The following is a 12652-nucleotide window of genomic DNA, read 5'->3' as shown; positions in this document are numbered from 1 at the left end:
CTGGAGTTACATGAGAACACGTTACAAAGGAAGCAGTCCGTATCAACCATATCACCAAGCACAACACTTAAAGAGAGTGCTTTGATGGTTCATAGCCACTGTCTTACTAATATTCCCTATTAGGGGTGCCTGTGTGACTCGGTCAGTTGAGCATCTGACTCTTGATTTTGGCTCAGGTCATGATTCCAGGATCATGGGATTGAGCCCCAAGTCAGGCTCTATGCTGAGCATGGAGCCTGTTTGAGATTCTCTCTCTCTCATTCTCTCTCTCTCTCCCCTCTGCCCCTCTCCCCTGCTTGTGCATGCACTCACTCTCTCTCTCTGTCTCTAAAAAAATATTTTTTTAAATCCCTATTAATATTCTTTGATACAGAGTTCACTTTTGTAGTTTCTTCTAAGAAAAAAATTAAAGGAATATTCATAATAGTATAAAAATAATAAAATGTTAAAAGACTCCAACTCCATCAAAATTAAGTGTCTATGAGTTTCCTAGGGCTACCAAAAATCTAGGTGTCTTAAAACAACAGAAATTTATTCTCTCACTGTGCCAGAAGCTAAAGTCTGATATCAAGGTGTCAACAGGGCCAGCTTCTTCTGAGACTATGGGTGGGATCATTCCTACCCTGTCCCCAGCTTCTGCTGGCAGCCCACAACCCTTGGTGTCTTTGGCTTAAGCCATGTCGCTCCTGTCTCTACCTCTGTCCTCACATGCTGTTCTCCCTGTGTGTCTCTGTCTTCATACAGCATGTCCGTCTCATAAGGACACTAGTCATACTGGTTTAGGACCCATCTACTGACTTCATCTTTGCTTGATTACATCAGCAAAGGCCCTACTTCCAAATTACATCACATACTGGGGGTTAGCATTTCAACCTATCTTTTGGGGGGTCACAATTTAACTCAAAACAAGCATGTTATGATACATTTATGCGTGACAGAATACTAGGTAGCTATCAAAAATGGGGCTGTGAAATGAATCTATGCTGTTAGAAGTCAGGATAGAAGGATAATGGTTACTCTCAGGGAAGGGATGTCACTGGAAGGAGCCATTTGGAGGGCTTTTGGGGGGCCAGTGATATTCTTTTTCTTGTTCTGGTAGATGGATACATGGCTGTGTTCAGTTGGTAAAAATTCATCCAGCTGTACACTTATGAAATATGCACTTTTCTGAATGTATAGCACATTTCAATGAAAAGTTAATTAGGACATAGTGCTGTAAAAGTATATTGATTGACATGGAGAGATAGTCATGATATATTACTGAATGGAAAAACATCAAGTTACAAAACCATATTGCAATATGATTCCATTTGGAGGGGAAATATATAGAAAATATCTGGAGGATCAAAGTAAATTGCTAACATTCAAGTCAGAGTAAAAAGAAAATATAAGTTTTTTCCCTTTATTTCAATTATTTTTATTTTCTGATTTTTTTAGAATGAAACTATATTATTTACATGACACTTTAAATTTTATAAGTGAGAAAAGAGTGAATTAATCAATAATAATGAATAGATTCAACTCTTAGGGGAAATGATTAATTTAGATCTTTATCTCATACTACATTCTAAAATGCAATATGGAAGAATTAAAGAGTTGAATTCAAAAAATTTTAAACTAAAAAAAATTGATAAAAATTTATCTGATTTCAGAGCAGTAAAGGCTTTATTAAGCAAAAACAAAACAAAACAAAACAAAAAACACAATAGATGATATCCCAAAGGAAAAGATGAATAGATATTTATTTCTACATTAAAACTCAAAACATTTGAAAGTCCAAAAAATCATAAACAAAGCTAAAATATAAATGTCAAACCAGGGAAAATATTTATGGTAAATATTGCAAACAAAAGGTCAACATTCTTAATATATGAAGTACTATTATGGTGTAATAAGAAAAACACCAGTACTTCAGAGGAATAATGGACAGATACACAAATAGGTAATTCACAAAAAGAAATGTTATCTTAAAACAATGAGGTACCATTTTGCCTATCAAATAAGCCAAGATCGCAAACTGTAAAAATTGAAATGGTATCAGTAGCTGAATTTCAAAATTGAAATAAACTCTCTAACTTTGGAAGAATCTTGAACTTTCTGAGATTCCTCAGCCTCTACTGCATTGTGTCAAGTTGCTTTGTAATAAATATGGGTTATTCAGTTGATCTCACATAACCATTTTCTCCTCTTCTGATTTTAGTTCTGCCTGACATTTACTTGAGCTGCAGCCAGGAACAGACCCAGGCACAGGGCCAAGAAGATGATGTCATTCAAAGTAAGGTCAAGTGTCAGAGTTCTGTGTCCCCTATACCTATAGAGAAACCCACAGGAGAAGGTTGAACTCAAATTACACCTAAAAATGTGTGATCAATCTTTTGCATGGTTTATTGAAAGAGTTACAACACTGTCTTATATTCAGACCATATCCAAGTTGTGTGTGTGTGTGTGTGTGTGTGTGTGTGTGTGTGTGTGTGTTAGACAGTGGGAGACAAGTGATATGCATGGCAAAGCCCCAGAAGCACTTTATCCCCAGCCAAAGGCCAGACTGTGGTGACCCAACGGACCTAATGAAACCGCTTTTAATGTTGATTAACCTAAAGCACACTGGGGGAGGGGGCAATGAGAGGAGGACAAATATGGAGACAAGGGACTAGGACTTTCTGTAGAGCAGCTGAAGTAGAATGGAAGCCACCACTTAGTAAAGCAGGGTTTTAGAAGAGTTGAAGGTGCTCAGACAGAAATGCCACCTTGTATGGCAGCACCTTCTCTTTGACTCCCTGGCCTCCACATCAGCCTTTCCCCATTGATGACATCACCTCACCTATGCTCAGGCATGTGTCTTGGGCTTGTGCTCACTTGTACCTGCTCTCTGTCTCAATTTCTCTCTCCCTCCCTCAAATCAAATACTATTCTCAATAACAAGAGGATATCTATATCTATATCTATATATATATATATCTATATATATATATAGATATATAAATTCAGCTACTGATATATATATATATATATATATATATATATATAATGTTTAATTAGGAATAGTACATGAAGTATATATTTTTAACGTCTTTAAGTTCTGTCTGATCAGAAATGTAACATGTGTTGCCATTAAAAGTTTTTTAAACTGGGGCGCCTGGGTGGCTCAGTCGGTTAAGCGTTCGACTTCAGCTCAGGTCATGATCTCGTGGTTTGTGGGTTCGAACCCCACGCCGGGCTCTGTGCTGACAGCTCAGAGCCTGGAGCCTGCTTCAGATTCTGTGTTTCCCTCTCTCTCTGCCCCTCCTCCGCTCACTCTCTGTCTCTATCTCAAAAATAAATAAACATTAAAGAAAATTTTTTTAAGTTTTTAAACCATATTAAGTATAGATAGCAAAACCTCTCACATTTACCTTTATCCCTAATCCCATTATTAGCAATTTGATATAGATATTTTCCTAAATATAGAGTGTTTTAAAATAACCATATACAAAATCATTAATGTGATATTACTGTATGTTAATGTATATTTTAACAAATAGGATAGACTATAAAGTCACAAATGTTCAAAGTTACCTGCCTCAGTGTCAGAACATTATTTTTTTAAAGGGTTTATTTATTTTGATAGAGAGAGAGAGAGAGCGCACACACAAGCAGGGGAGGAGCAGAGAGAGGGAGAGAGAATCCCAAGGCGGCTCCACACTGCCAACATAGAGCTGACCCAGGGCTCAAACCCACAAACCATGAGATCATGACCTGAGCCGAAATCAAGAGTCAGATGCTCAACCAACTGAGCCACCCAGGCACCCCGCCAGGACATTAATTTAACATTCTAATGGTATATGTGGTTTGTTAGAATACTCTCTATGTATACGTATCAAAGAAACTAGATGGAAAACTGAACAATCCGTGCTTTGGTAGAATTTCCAACTCAGATTATTTCCCTCCAGGGAGACTGTCTCTCGGAACCCAAGAGGACAAGACAATAATTCAGTTACTCTGCAACTCAGTCATACCCAGGCAGGAAATGGATGGGCATTCAGCTTGTGGGAGGGAAGGACTTCTTGGAATGGGTGGTGGGGAGGCACAGAAAGGCTGTATGGAAGATTCAGTAGTAGTAGTGAACTGCCCTGGTGTTATTTATTTAAAAATTTTTTGAGGCTTGTAAGAGCAAACTTTTTTTTCCTCCATTTAGTTGTTGTTGTTTAATACAATTTATTGTCAAATTGGCTAACATAAGGTGTGTGAAGTGTGCTGTTGGTTTTGGGAGTAGATTCCCGTGGTTCATCACTTACATACAACACCCAGTGCTCATCCCAACAAGTGTCCGCCTCAATCAATGTCCATCACCTATTTTCCCCTCTCCCCCACCCCACCCCCATCCACCCTCAGTTTGTTCTCTGTATTTAAGAGTCTCTTATGGTTTGCCTCCCTCCCTCTCTGTTTGTAACTATTTTTTTCACCCTTCCCTTCACCCATGGTCTTCTGTTAAGTTTCTCAAGATCCACATATGAGTGAAAACATATGATATCTGTCTTTCTCTGACTGACTTATTTCACTCAGCATACTACCTTCCAGTTCCATCCATGTTGCTGCAAATGGCATGGATTTCATTCTTTCTCATTGCCAAGTAGTATTCCATTACATATATAAACCACATCTTCTTTATCCATTCTACCCTGGTTTTAAAGAGGCAAGATGATTGTGTGGCTAGACTCTTCCTCCACTGTCCTAACGGATGATGGGAATGCCCATGAGAAAAGCCCTGACAGTGTGCTGGAAACCCCTTCAGTCTTGGTCCCAAAATGAGAAGACAGAGCAGACCTGGATCTTTCCCACATGCTGGAGCCAAGTCCAACACAGCTCAGCAGCATTTAACAAAGCCACAGCCACAGACCCATGAGTGAAGCATAAATGTTTGTGGTTTAAGCTGCTGAGTTTTGGAGTTATTGCACCATTATTGCAGCAAAGGCTGATTAATATAGCCTGTAACGGTTCACAAAGACCAGACTCATGGAATGCTGGAGTATCCAGAGATACTCCTAGAGATACCATTGAGCTCAGTGCTTGTGTCAGTTTGTTAGGGCTGCTGTAACAAACACCACCTGAGTACTTTAAAAAACAGAAATTTTTGTCTTATGTATATTGTCTTCTATATCTTAGAGGCTAGAAATCCAAGATCAAGGTGTAGTTAGAGCTGGTTCCTGCTGAGAGCCGTGAGGAAGAACCGGTTCCATGTCTCTCCCCACTTCTGGTGGTTTGCTGGAAATCTTTGACATTCTTTGGCTTGTAGAAGCATCACCCCAAACTCTGCATTCATCTTCACATGGTGGTCTCCTTGTGTGCTTGTCTGTGCCCCAATTTTTTAATAAGCATGAAATCTTTTAATAAGTTTATTAGTCTTATTGGATAGGGGCCCACTCTACTCCAGCATTACTTCATCTTAACTAATTACATTTGCAATGGCCCTGTTTCCAAACAAGGGCACATTCTGAGGGACTGGGAATTAGGATTTCAACATATGAATTTGGGGGGACACAGCTCAATCCTTAACAGTGCTTTTTATACTTGTGCTCCTTGAATCAGGGGAAGAAAAGAGACCAGATAACATTATGGCTTACCTTCCCCACCTGGTGCCACACTGGCCCCTATTGTAATGATTCTCATTTTGAGAGCAGTGAACTATTCATGGCACGATATGTGTTTGAGGCTTAGAAGTTCTGGAACCAGGATGATCTTGGTATCTTGATATTAGAACATTTCCCCCATTCCAACCCGCCATTTTAGTGGCCAGTGATTCAGGGTGGTAGCCAAAGCAAACAGAATAAAGCAAATAGGGGCACCTGGGTGGTTCAGTCGGTTAAGCATCCCACTTCAGCTCAGGTCATGATCTCACAGTTCGTGAGTTCGAGCCCTGCATACGGCTCTGCACTGTCAGCACGGAGCCTGCTTCAGATCCTCTGTTTCCTTCTGTCTCTGCCCCTCCCTATGGCCCCCTCTCTCTCAAAGATAAATAAACATTAAAAAGAAGAAGAAGAAGAAAGTAAATAGCCAGGTAGTGGTAGGAAAACAAAAACAACAATCATACTCAGATCACCACAAACTCCATCCACTATTACTACAGCAAAGTTTCAAAGGCATGAAACCTCTGAAGGAAATAAACAGATCAGTTGTAAACAGTAGCTTTAGCAATCAAAAAAAGGATGTCAATACGGTTGTATAGGAGATTTTTATGATATGAAAGTAAATTTTTCTAAATTTAAAATGTCTGATTTTATGGAAATTACAAAAATTGACTCAAGAAGAGGTGTAAATCACAGTAATTATAGATAAATGAGAAAGTAGTTAAAGATCTCCTCTTGTAAAGGTGCCAAACCCAGATTTATGCAAAAAGTCCATTGAACTGTTGAGGAACAGATGAGGGAATTCTCCCCAAATATTTGCCCATCACCCTTATGAACAAAGATCAAAAACTTTTCATAAATATTACCAAAATAGAATGCAGCAGGAGAATCATCAGCAGGGATTTATTCCAGGAATACAAGCATAGTGCAGTATTAGAAATATATTATGCAGTTCATTACATTAATACATGAATGGCAAAGAAATATATGTTGTAGATGCTAAAAAATTTGATATATTCAAAACCATTCTTTTTTAAAAAAAATTCTTTATAAGGTATGAATAAAAGTACACTTATTTAACTAGAAACCTATTTGCAGAAGAAAGCAGACCCAGTAATCAATAAAATATCATGTCACATATTCTAAATGTTAACATCTCAAAGGATTACTTAATATTTTACTCCTATGGACCAACTCTGGGATCTCTTTATAGATCTTCCATGTTTGACTCCCTTAGAAAAGATGTTGTGGTGCCTCTCAAATACTTCCCTGGATAAATATCATGTATGTTATCAATGACCTTTTTTTTTTTTAATGTTTATTTATTTTTGAGAGAGAGACAGAGAGTGAGCTGGGGATGGGCAAAGGGAGAGGGAGACACAGAATCCCAAGCAGGCTCCATGCTCTGAGCTGTCAGCACAGAGCCCTATGAGGGGCTCAAACTCACAAACCATGAGATTATGACCTGAGCCGAAGTCCCACGCTTAACCAACTGAGCCACCCAAGCACCCCCCCTTTGAGTGTCATGTGTCTTCTCTTTCCCACTTGATGTCATAAGACCCCTCTCCTCCTTGCTTACCTTGAGGCAATTCTTTTTTTTTAATTAAAAATGTTTAAACAAAAATTTATTGCACTCTAGAGAGCTTCTACTTATGTCATTTTATCTTTCTTTTTTTTATGAAATTTATTGTTAAATTGGTTCCCATACAACACCCAGTGCTCATCCCAAAAAATGCCCTCTTCAATACCCATTACCCATCCTCCCCTCCCTCCCACCCCCCATCAACCCTCAGTTTGTTCTCAGTTTTTAAGAGTCTCTTATGCTTTGGCTCTCTCCCATTCTAACCTCTTTTTTTTTTCCTTCCCCTTCCCCATGGGTTTCTGTTAAGTTTCTCAGGATCCACATAAGAGTGAAAACATATGGTATCTGTCTTTCTCTGTATGGCTTATTTCACTTAGCATAACACTCTCCAGTTCCATCCACATTACTACAAAGGGCCATATTTCATTCTTTCTCATTGCCACGTAGTATTCCATTGTGTATATAAACCACAATTTCTTTATCCATTCATCAGTTGATGGACATTTAGGCTCTTTCCATAATTTGGCTATTGTTGAGAGTGCTGCTATAAACATTGGGGTACAAGTGCCCCTATGCATCAGTACTCCTGTATCCCTTGGGTAAATTCCCAGCAGTGCTACTGCTGGGTCATAGGGTAGGTCTATTTTTAATTTTTTGAGGAACCTCCACACTGTTTTCCAGAGCGGCTGCACCAGTGTGCATTCCCACCAACAGTGCAAGAGGGTCCCCGTTTCTCCACATCCTCTCCAGCATCTATAGTCTCCTGATTTGTTCATTTTGGCCACTCTGACTGGCGTGAGGTGATATCTGAGTGTGGTTTTGATTTGTATTTCCCTGATGAGGAGCGACGTTGAGCATCTTTTCATGTGCCTGTTGGCCATCTGGATGTCTTCTTTGGAGAAGTGTCTATTCACGTTTTCTGCCCATTTCTTCACTGGATTATTTGTTTTTCAGGTGTGGAGTTTGGTGAGCTCTTTACAGATTTTGGATACTAGCCCTTTGTCCGATATGTCATTTGCAAATATCTTTTCCCATTCCGTTGGTTGCCTTTTAGTTTTGTTGATTGCTTCCTTTGCTGTGCAGAAGCTTTTTATCTTCATGAGGTCCCAATAGTTCATTTTTGCTTTTAATTCCCTTGCCTTTGGGGATGTGTCAAGTAAGAAATCGCTACGGCTGAGGTCAGAGAGGTCTTTTCCTGCTTTCTCCTCTAGGGTTTTGATGGTTTCCTGTCCCTTGAGGCAATTCTTGATGAGCTCTTAGATTATGCTTACATTATAAAAAAAGACCCTGTGGTTTTAATGCATAAAGGACCAAGCTATTGTTTTTATTTGCTTCATTTCTTCCTCTGTACAATTCTTTAGATAAGAGACAAAAGCTCCATTTGTAAAATTCTAATGCTGTGATTTTTTTTCTATAATGGCAGCAGGTTCCATACCTCATGGTGAAACATTAGAAGCACTCCCATTAAAATCAGGAACAAGAGGGGTGCCTGCGTGGCTCAGTCAGTTGAGCATCCAACTTTGGCTCAAGTCATGACCTCACAGCTCATGAGTTCGAGCCCCACGTCAGGCTCTGTGCTGACAGCTCAGAGCCTGGAGCCTGTTTCGGATTCTGTGTCTCCCTCTCTCTCTGCCCCTAACCCACTCTCATTCTGTCTCTGTCTCTCTCAAAAATAAATAAACATAAAAAAAAATCAGGAACAAGATAAGGATTCTGGCTGTCACTCCTACTACCAGTTCTATCCTGGAAGTTCTAGCTAATTCAATACAGCAAGAAAAATTAATGAAGTACAAATATATATAGCTGGCAGATTACATCATTGTTTGACTAGAAAATCTCTAGAATATGTTGAAAGAAATATTAAAACTAATAAGACAGTCCATTAGATAGGTCTGATAAAAGAGCAGCACAGGAAATGGAGTTGTTTTCATATTTATGGTGATAGCAATAACCAATGAAGAAAAGGCAAAGAAAAAAAATATTCCACTCACAGAGGCAACAATAATTATGAAGTACTTAGAAATAGGGGCACCTGAGTGGCTCAGTCGGTTAAGTGTCCCACTTTGGCTCAGGTCATGAGTTTGAGCCCCGCATTGGACTCTGTGCTGACAGCTCAAAGCCTGGAGCCTGCTTCAGATTCTGTGCCTGTCTCCCTCTCTCTCTGCCCCTCCCATGCTCATGCTCTGTCTCTCTCAAAAATAAATAAACATGAAAGCAAGCAAGAAAGAAAGAAAGAAAGAAAGAAAGAAAGAAAGAAAGAAAGAAAGAAGTGACAGGAAATATGCAAGGCCTATTAAGAAAAACACTAATACTAAAGGTCATAAAAGAAGAACAAAATAGGTAGAGGGGCTGGTATGTTTCTGGATGAGACTGAATTTTGTAAATATGTTAGCAGTCCCCAAGTTGAATTATAATGTGGTGTACTCCAATTAACAGTCTTTCAGATTTTTACAGAATCTTTTAGATTCTGTATTGAATTTGGAAATTTGATTCTAAAGTTTATCTGCGAGAATAGCTGTGGCAATTTCAAAAAAGAACACGGAGGGCTGTGGTAAGCAGCTTCTATGATGACCCCCAACCACTCCTGGAACTGATGTCTCTGGCCAATCGCCGGTGGGGACCTAAGGCCTGCAACCAGTCACACGAATGAGTTTGGAAATGGATCCTCCCCATCTTAGCATCGAGACAAACCCAACCCTATATGACAGCTTTTCTTGTGAGAGATCCTAACCCAGAGGCTCCCAGCTAAGCCACGCCCAGATTTCTGAGCCACAGAAATGTAGAGAAATAAGTGTTTGTTGTTTTGTGTAACATTTGGGCAGTAATCAATAATAATACACCTATAAATATTTGATTCCTTTCTTTAACCACCACCACTTCTATCTCATTCAGCTTCTACTGAAACTTAAAACAGAGAACAGTCAAGGGCTCTGTGGATTCAAGGTTCCCCCCAACCCCATGAAAGTTAGGCTCCTCAAGACTCCTACTTACTCCCAGGTAGCCACATTGAAGAGTTTTATGTCAAAAAGCAGGCGCATTCACTGAAGGAATGTTCTGAAGGCTGTCCCACCTTCCCAGGGCAATCATTAACTTCCCATGTTCACAACCACTCAGGGTATGGCCAGCAGCCTCATGGGCTCACCAGCCTGATTTCACAGCCAAAACGAGGGCAGGTCCGTCTCTTAAAAGTGGACTCCTATCATTTCCAGCAGGTGAGACTGAAGAATAAAGTCAACACTTTCAGTGACAAACATTAGAAAAGAAAAGAAAAGAAAAGAAAAGAAAAGAAAAGAAAAGAAAAGAAAAGAAAAGAAAAGAAAAGAAAAGAAAAGAAAAGAAAAGAAAATTCTAACTCCCATGGGATCTCGGACAAGCAGATCCCCAGGAATCATCTCTCTTTGGGTTAGTTTCTTGGATGGCAGTGGAAGCTAAATTAAATTTGGTTAGTTGGTTAAAGGAATCGAATTAAACATTAATTACATTAATTATCGATCGCTACATAAAAATTACCCTGATTTAGCAGCTTAAAGCAACAACACTGAGACACTGAAGTGCTCCAGAACCTAAAATGCTTACCACAGACCCTGGCGGCTCTCAACAGCGACAATCGCACTCATCCATCATCTGTGTTCCCACCAGTGCGCAGGTGCAAGAGGGGCGGTGAGGAGTCTTGGACAGAGCACAAGCCTTGGAATCAGTTCCTGTGCTGCCATTTATTAGCTGTACTTTCAACTTGCACTGCAGGCATGGGAGGGGCACTTGGCTTCTGTCAGAGGTATTTGAGAAAGTAAGAGGATGCAGAACAGAGGTATTTGAAATCCTCTACATGCAATGAGTACCGAACAAGCCCTAGAAATACAATGCACCATCCAGTAAACATAGACAACAATACCATGTTATAATCATCGAACTTGCTAAGAGACCGGAACTTAATTATTCCAACTGCTGAAAAGAAAGGATAATTACGTGATGTGATAGAGGTGCTAATTATTGCCACAATGACAATCATATTACAATATATAAATATATCAAATTAACATGCTGTACACCTTAAATTTACACGATGTTATATGTCAAATATATTTTAAATATATGTCAAATTAAAAAAAAGTAGGTAAAATTTAAAAGCTAGACAAATCTAGTTACGTAATCATCTAGAGAACCCCAAGGATTATAGACAAAAATACACCTTAACAAGGCTGGAGGGCAAAACCATTTTAGAACCAGGGAATGCAAAGTCAAATGTCTGCCTGGAATGCAGTGTAAATAAGTGAAGCCTCAAAGGGCAGATAAAACCAGACCTGAAGGTCATCTAACTTCTTCAGCTTTTCTGGTGGGAGCAGAAGTCTTCAGTGCTTCTGTTCATGCTGGCTACTTGGTGAAGCAGCCAGCCAGTGGTGCCATGGCCCCAATGCCGTGGCCTGTGAGATGCTCCAAGCTTCCCAGACAGCAGCTGACAGGGTTCCTGGGAAACATGGGAAATGATAGGATAGGAGCTGGGAGCAGAGGCTGAGCTGCCCTGCCAGAGTATATAGAGGAGACTGAATGCTTGTGCTACAGTGCTTTGATCATTTCCTGTGTAAATCTAGATTTGCCCATTTATTTTTAATGTTTGTGCATTATACGGAATAATTATGTTATTTAAAATGGTGTTTTGGGATAATCAGTCTGTTATGGATATGGAGTGACAGAAGGACATACGAAAGTCAGAGAGATTTATTATACTCACAGGTCCTAAAAGAGAAAGGCACAGTGCTCCATGAAGGGGGCCACCGACAGGGGTGTCTAGGGAATGGGCTCAACCAAGCAAGTGGGGAGCCAAGAGAGAGTGAGGACATGTGGACAAGTGACTTTACTGGGGTCAAGGTGAAGTACACAAGCAAAAGGCATGAGGGGATTTCATCAATGCAACTGAATGCCACTAGGTCACAGGGAGGGCAAGAAGGGGAACCTGTGGCAGGGACCAGTGCTATCATGCTGGTGCAACTGGTCACCTGGGCAGGCTGCCCTCAGCCAGTTTGTGTAATGTTAAGGCATCAGAAAAATATGAAGTTTTAAAAATTTACAATAAAGGTTAAAAAAAAACATTGTGCAATCATCCTCTTGGTAGAAATGAACTTACAGAAAGGAAAGTACTAATTCTCATTTTTTTTAAGGGAAGTTGATGATACATGTCCACTCTGGGGTTCACGGTGATATCACTGACCACATGAAAACAAGAAGATACACATCTGCCAGAAAGCGTCAGCATCTACTATGAGAATTAGAAATTATTTTAAGAAGACTGTGGAATTTTCTGTCTGAATGCAGAAGGTGCATTTAGTTACATTCTGTGAAGTAGGACTTTCCATTTAGATCAAATGACCATTCTTTTAAGTTAATTAACTCTGCTTTAGTTCAGTTCTTTTGGTCTGTGCAAACAAATGAAGCAATAGCCATTAGTGTTCTGGCTCCATTTATAAAAGAA

This window comes from Lynx rufus, unplaced genomic scaffold, assembly GCF_022079265.1.
Source record: "Lynx rufus isolate CCGP_SWC_20201006 ecotype Redwood Valley unplaced genomic scaffold, mLynRuf1.p SCAF_8, whole genome shotgun sequence".
Lineage (NCBI taxonomy): Eukaryota > Metazoa > Chordata > Mammalia > Carnivora > Felidae > Lynx > Lynx rufus.
Note: the sequence above shows the minus strand (reverse complement) of the source record.